The following is a 6,604-nucleotide window of genomic DNA, read 5'->3' on the forward strand; positions in this document are numbered from 1 at the left end:
CCTACAATGTATTTTTTGCTAGGGTCAAATGATCTCAGAAACCTTACAAACAAAGTTACAGAAACGTGAGCAAAGTTAAATTTTAATATTAATAGAATTTGAAGTGGCAATATACAGCAAGAGAATCAATTTCAACAGAACATTAAGGTTAAAAAACAAATTATGTCTCTGAAAGGACAAGTGCAGGGTGTCCTGGCCATCAAATGACAGAAGGCCAGCCAGATAATAGTAGATAATGAAAGTACAGTCATTGTTCTGTTCTCTTTCTATGTCATAAACAAAACGTATCAACATGAACTCAAATGATCACAAAACAATGCCTTAGGAAACAAAGGCCACATCGATTCAATCGTCACTCGATTGCTTGAATTTACATCAAAGACTTTACATAGAATTTTCTGCGCAGATTACTAATGTCTGTTTAAAGATGGCGACTTACTTGAACTGAAGGGGCAAATGCGTTCTGCAAGAGCATAAATCCTACGAACTAAAGGCGATTTCTTTATATAAACAGAATGGTTTTAAAAAACGTTTTACGATCTACGGCGTTGGGTTTACAGACATGGAGTGTATTTTCAGGCGCGAGGCAGAGCAGTATTGCCTTACCTGCTTTCAGGCAGTCTAAATGCAGCTCTTTTTCGAACTGGACGTTAACACGTAATTGTAAAGGTAAGTATGTTTACCAAGTCCAAGTCAATGACTAATGCACGGCTTCAACGAGCTGTCGTAGATGCATTTATAAACACTGTTATAGTGATTTTGATATTGATGGGTCATCAATAACTTAACCGGTTTTTTTTTTTTTTTTTTTTTTTTTTTAAATTGTACAAATTATTAAGCATTTTGAGGTGGAGTTTTATTTATATTATCCTGGATGGGTGTTGTTATTATGGTAGGTTTAATTTTGTACATTTTAGTTGTTTGGTAAAATTTTAAGGACAGTGTTGCAGTTACAGTATTAACCTCTAGGGGGCTCTAAAATCTCATTCACTGAATTTCCTTACTGAATAGGCAACAAACCATCAGCGTTTTGTCATATGACCTTGATGTTTAGTCATGTCCACATAGGTTTAAGCTCTGGACCTACAGTATCCTATAATAATAATATCTTCATTTGTCTTCATTCATCGTTGCAAATAGCAAACCATGTTGTTTTGGAAAATCACTTTTAATATCGTCTTTGTGAGGATAGTAATATATCACTATTTGCAATTAGTATAAACAAGATTTTAATGTTTGTAAAGACAAAATAAACAAATAAAGCCTTAATCCTATTGTACCACCTCACACTTGTGGTCCTCAGCAGTCAAAAGAGACAGAAGACTATAATCGTAACATTTTCTTTTTTTTCATCATATGAATGCACTATATTTTAGTTCAGTATATTTTTTAAATATTAATTTTAAAATATTATGAAATAAAATAATATTATTAATTAAAATTATTATTATTAAATTGTCATTAATAAGTATTACTAATAAATATATAAATTATTTTATGGTACAAAACAATATTCACCTTTAGATTATACACAATATTTGTCTACATAAAATAAAATATATTTAAAAACATTTTATTTATTTTTCAATTTTAGACTTTTTTCTTTTTAAAACAGAGTATTGAATGGAGGCAGAGTAGTGCCATCTTGTGGAAATAAATAAATAAAATCATATGTAATGCCAAGGTGTAACCTAGATGCCTGTATATAGCCCTATATATAAATTGTCAATCCTGTATTTGAGTCCTTAATACGGTTACATTCACATACAGTTTAGTTATTTATTTAGTGACAACCGCATTCTATAACCGAACTCACACCTGTACATTTTCAACACTCGCGCTGTGTGAGCAGAACCGGACTGGACATCTAGTTGTCTTTCACGTCATACAGTGTGAAAGGTCCTCTCTGCACTGCACAAACACGTGTCTACTGTGAGTTGCATGTTTTCATGTGTCGTTTCAATAGCTTACAACGATAGAGATATGAGCTCATCTGAAGGTTCTAGATCCGGTCACTGTTCTCCACCGGTCCAGAGATGTTCTAAGCGTGACTCAAATGCTCCACTCTCCACCCACATATAAAAGCTGCTGACAGTTAATGAAGGTTTAATGGATGAACTCTTGGCTTGATTGGACGATTGGATTGTCGTGTCAAAAGTGATAAGACTTTTCATTTTATGGACTTTGCCATCTTTTATATAACTTTGGTCACTGTCGCTGTGGTTACTGGTAAAAGAATATGGGCTTGACTCCCGTTACATGTTCATACAGACCATATTTGAAAAGCTAGTGTAAGTTGTTGTGCGAACTTGACATTTTGAGACTCACATCTGTAAATAAATGTGGTTGTCAACCCTAAAAAACTGACAGTGTGAATGTAGCATGTCGTATCTGGCAGGTGGTAGGTTGCGATGTGGAGCCGTTGTGGATCGAACTTGTTGCATGGTCCAGCACACCCTACAGTTGCTCAATTAGATTTGAGGCCAGGGCAACATCTTGAGCTCTTCATGTTCCTCAAACCATTCACGAACAATGTGTGCAGTGTGGCAGGGTGCATTATCCTGCTGAAAGAGGCCACTTCCACAAGGGAACACCATTGTCATGAAAGGGTGCACCTGGTCTGCAACGTTTAGGTAGGTGGCACGTGTCAAATTTACGTCCACATGAATGGCCGGACCCGGGGTTTCCCAGCAGAACATTGCCAAGGGCATCACACTCCCTCCACCGGCTTGTCATCTTCCCACAGTGCATCCTGGTTTCCGTTCAAAAGGACTCATCGGACCAGGGGCCTTCTTCCACTGCCTCAAGGTCCAGTTCTGACGCTCGCTTGCCTATTGTAGGTGCTTTCGACGGTAGACAGGGTGATGCACTGTGTGTTGTGACGCATTCCTCCCATAACAATCATTAAAACTTTCTGTGACATAAAGAACACAAATGTGACTTTAAGACCACATTGCCTCTTTGAATCATGTACATTTTTGGTGTGTGTTCACATAGCAAGTCTCACAAAAGTCACCAAATGTCAAACCATTCAATGATGCGATACATTTTTTTTAAACTTCAAAAGGTAAAATTTTTCATTCTGAAACGACTGAAGACCACTGGAGGGTTAAAATAATAAAATGGTGACTGAGAAAAAGAGAGAGAGGTGAGAAAATAAGATGGTTGTTGTGTATGTGTAAGTGAGTGAGTAGTGATATGACTAAGTGTGAATTGTCATGTCTCAGCAATGTGTGAAAATTAATGGTTGTGGGTCTAATTTGATGTTGCAGACTTGTTAGGGGGGCTGGTGTAAATTTGCAATCTGAGTTATGGTTTGGATGTCCCCCACATTAATATTATAACATTATCATCACAGTATGCTTCTAATAGATTAAGAATAGTTTCTCTTATTCTTCAGAAAAGCACTACTATTACTTATATTGTATGTTTTGTTGTTACTTGTGGTTTACCCGTAATATTGTCTCATCCATTTTATTAATAACTCTTACTAGTGTATTTCTTGGGGTGTTGTTTTAGTTTATTTTGGTTTGTAGCGGTATACCATATGAAGACATACGATACACTTTGAAACTCAAAGGTCTTCACTGCAAACTGTCAAAATAAAAGTTTGGCTTAACTTGAAGAACTTATGACAGAAATATATTACTATTGTACAATAGTACAAATGTACTTATTAAAAATTAAAACAACAATAACAATAATACAGTTTATTTAAAAGAATGTTTAAGGACTATCTTTTTTGTCCATGTTGTAATTTATTAAACCTTTGCTGTGCAGCACTTTGCCAAAAAATAAAAGGATAAAATTTGTTAAATTTTCATTTGATTACATTTTAAAACATTACTTAAATTAAATTTTTCAGAATCCAGAAAAATTGAAACTGAATAAAATACATTTCATAGGACTTTATTATTCTAAAAGGTTTTAATAAATTACTGTTAATGAAAAGTTGTTAATCTAATCAAATTTAATTGATTAGACATTCTTTTTGTTTATTGAAGTTTGTTGTAATAACGCATTTGTTCAACTGTTCAACTAAAAAACCCTATCTGTTTTCATTCATTCAAGGGTCATTGTAATAATTAATAATTAATAAGTAATAATTGATTGTATAATACTGTGAATCCGTGATATTTTCTGAGACGGTTATCATACTGTGAAAATCTCATACCGTTACAACCCTGGTTTCGTGCTAGTACTTGTGTTATTTGCTGACTTAGCTAGTTGTTGTCTCAAAAAGTTTACTTACAGTTTACATCCTTTAAGGCAGCATGTATTGTGTGGGATGCCAGACGGGTTATGAAGTAGCCATAATATTTATAGATCTTGATCTATGTTTATGTTGTAGGTTGTTACTATTAATTATCCTTTGCTTTCTTATTCAAAGTGACTTACAGTACACTTATACGGGGAAAGTCCCTCTGGAGTAAACGGGGGTCACCGAGGAGTGATGTTTCATGAATTATTCTCTTTCTGTGATTTAAGCCTACAACATGTTACCAGCCACACCACCCACAAACTCTTTTACACAATTAAGAAAGTAAATTACTGTTCAAAAGTTTGGGATTAGTAAATTTGAGTTTTATTAGAACTTTCTAATCCATTGATAATAAGAAATCTTTCTTGAGCTCCCAGATCAGCATATTTGAATGATTTCTGAAGGATCATGTGACACTGACGACTGGATTAATGATGCACATTAAAATAATTTAAATGCATTAAAATAAAAAAGTTACTTTAAATTGTAATAATATTTATTCACAATATTTTTGATCAGATAAATGCAGCCTTGGTGAGCATAAGAGACATGAGTAAAATCTTACCAAACCCAAACTTTTTAACGCTAGTTGTAAGTTATTCATCAGATGCTTTTATCAAAGCAACTTGCAGTACAGGGACAGTCCCTCAGAATATGTGGGTACATCGTTCATGGCCCATTTTTTTGTTGCTGTCAAACTGGCAGCGTTCCTACTTGACTTGAGCTTTACAAGACAAGTTGCTGGCCTTACGTTTTTACTTGCAGTTCTGTTCTCAGACATGTTTTCTTGTTCTTGGGGCAAAAAATAATGTGTGGGGGAAAAGCGTTGAATTACTAGTTCCCGCAAGGCTTGTGAACTTTTGAAAGAGTAGGTGTATTGGTTATTTAAAAAGAAAACATTTATTAGGCTTTTTTTGTGAAGCCATACTTTTGAGATTTTCTCAAGTATTGAAGTTAAAACTCAAAACTCACATTTGCATAGTCATACTACAACAACAGATGTCTTAAGCATCAGCAAAATGCTTACCAGTTTTCTGAAAGTATTTTTCTTAGTAATCAAAGATAACTAGGTCACTGGTATAGCCATCTTTAGCACATTATAAATTTCCTTCAGATATCCAGTACAATGCTTAATGGAATAGTTCACCCAAAAGATGAAGATTCTGTTATTTACTCACCCTCATGTTGTTCCAAACCTGTATGACTTTTTTTCAATGGTAACCAAAACTGTTTGGTTACCAACATTCTACAAAATATCTTCTTTTGTGTTCCACAGAAGAAAGAAAGTCATCCAGGTTTGGAACGAAATGAGGGTGAGTAAGTGATGACAGGATGTTTTTATTTTTTAACTCACATTTATTTGCTTAAAATATTCAATAAATGTAAAACTGTGTCCCAGTTTGAATCCAGTGTCTGACATTTTAAAGTTAAATGATCTGACACAATGCAACAGCTAAAAGTAAATAGCGTAAAAACACTAAAGTTACCTGGCTGTGATGATGGCTCTCTCTCTTTTTTTTTTTTTTTTTTGACGGGAGGTATCATGACAGTCTCACAGACGTGTCTTTTCCTTGAGTGGGTGTGCGGGAAGGATGTGGCCAGCCAAATCACCCCCACCCTTTGTGACACTTTATCACCACTGACGTGTCTCAAATAGTTTTGAGCTTCAGAGGAGAGTGAAAAGCTTTGTGACTTACAAATACTTTTAAATGTCTCGTTAAAAGGGTTTGCATCATGAATAATTACAATGACTAAAGTAGGCCTGCAGTAATACAACAGACACCAAATGAAAACAGTCTTGTCCTACTTGGTTCATATGTTTTTATAAATAAATCTGTAGTTTCTGCAGTTGTGCATTATTATTTTTTTTTTTAGTAAGCAATTTTAAAGTGACTTAGGCAGTACATATGACTTTATGGTTTGTTTCAGGTGATGAAACCCTTCCAAACCAACCAGTGAGGCAGTATGCACGACCCTCTAGAAAGAAACAAGGTAAGAAACAATTGGGCCACTACATACCAAGGGCCAGATTCACTAACAGCTTGCACCAGCACAAACCCTCTTTTGGCATTACATTACTGTCAGGATTTACTAAAGACACACAGTGAGAGGCATGGACACAGTCGTTTTTCCGCGCTTGACCTTATTGCATATGCATTTGTGTGTGTGTGTTTTTCTTTTCTGTCAGACTGCTAAATTTATGGGTGGAGAATATTTAAGCGAATCATGTAACGTTATTTACTTTGCGGTAGTTTTTAGTGGTATTTGCGGCATTATTTAACACCCCCCCCCCAAAAAAACATGCCTTAACTGATTTTGCACCTGACATGACATTGTGAATTT

At 35.0% G+C, this 6,604-nt stretch overlaps 1 long non-coding RNA gene across 1 annotated transcript; it reads right to left on the reverse strand.

The window, feature by feature from the left end:
• Nucleotides 1–536: 536 nt before the first annotated feature.
• Nucleotides 537–5,932, reverse strand: LOC125277274. Its single transcript, XR_007186873.1, has 2 exons — nt 5,749–5,932; nt 537–2,914 (listed from the first exon to the last, which is right to left on the reverse strand). It is a non-coding gene; the product is annotated as an uncharacterized LOC125277274 (long non-coding RNA).
• Nucleotides 5,933–6,604: the final 672 nt, after the last annotated feature.

This window comes from Megalobrama amblycephala, linkage group LG10 (genome assembly GCF_018812025.1).
Source record: "Megalobrama amblycephala isolate DHTTF-2021 linkage group LG10, ASM1881202v1, whole genome shotgun sequence".
NCBI lineage: Eukaryota > Metazoa > Chordata > Actinopteri > Cypriniformes > Xenocyprididae > Megalobrama > Megalobrama amblycephala.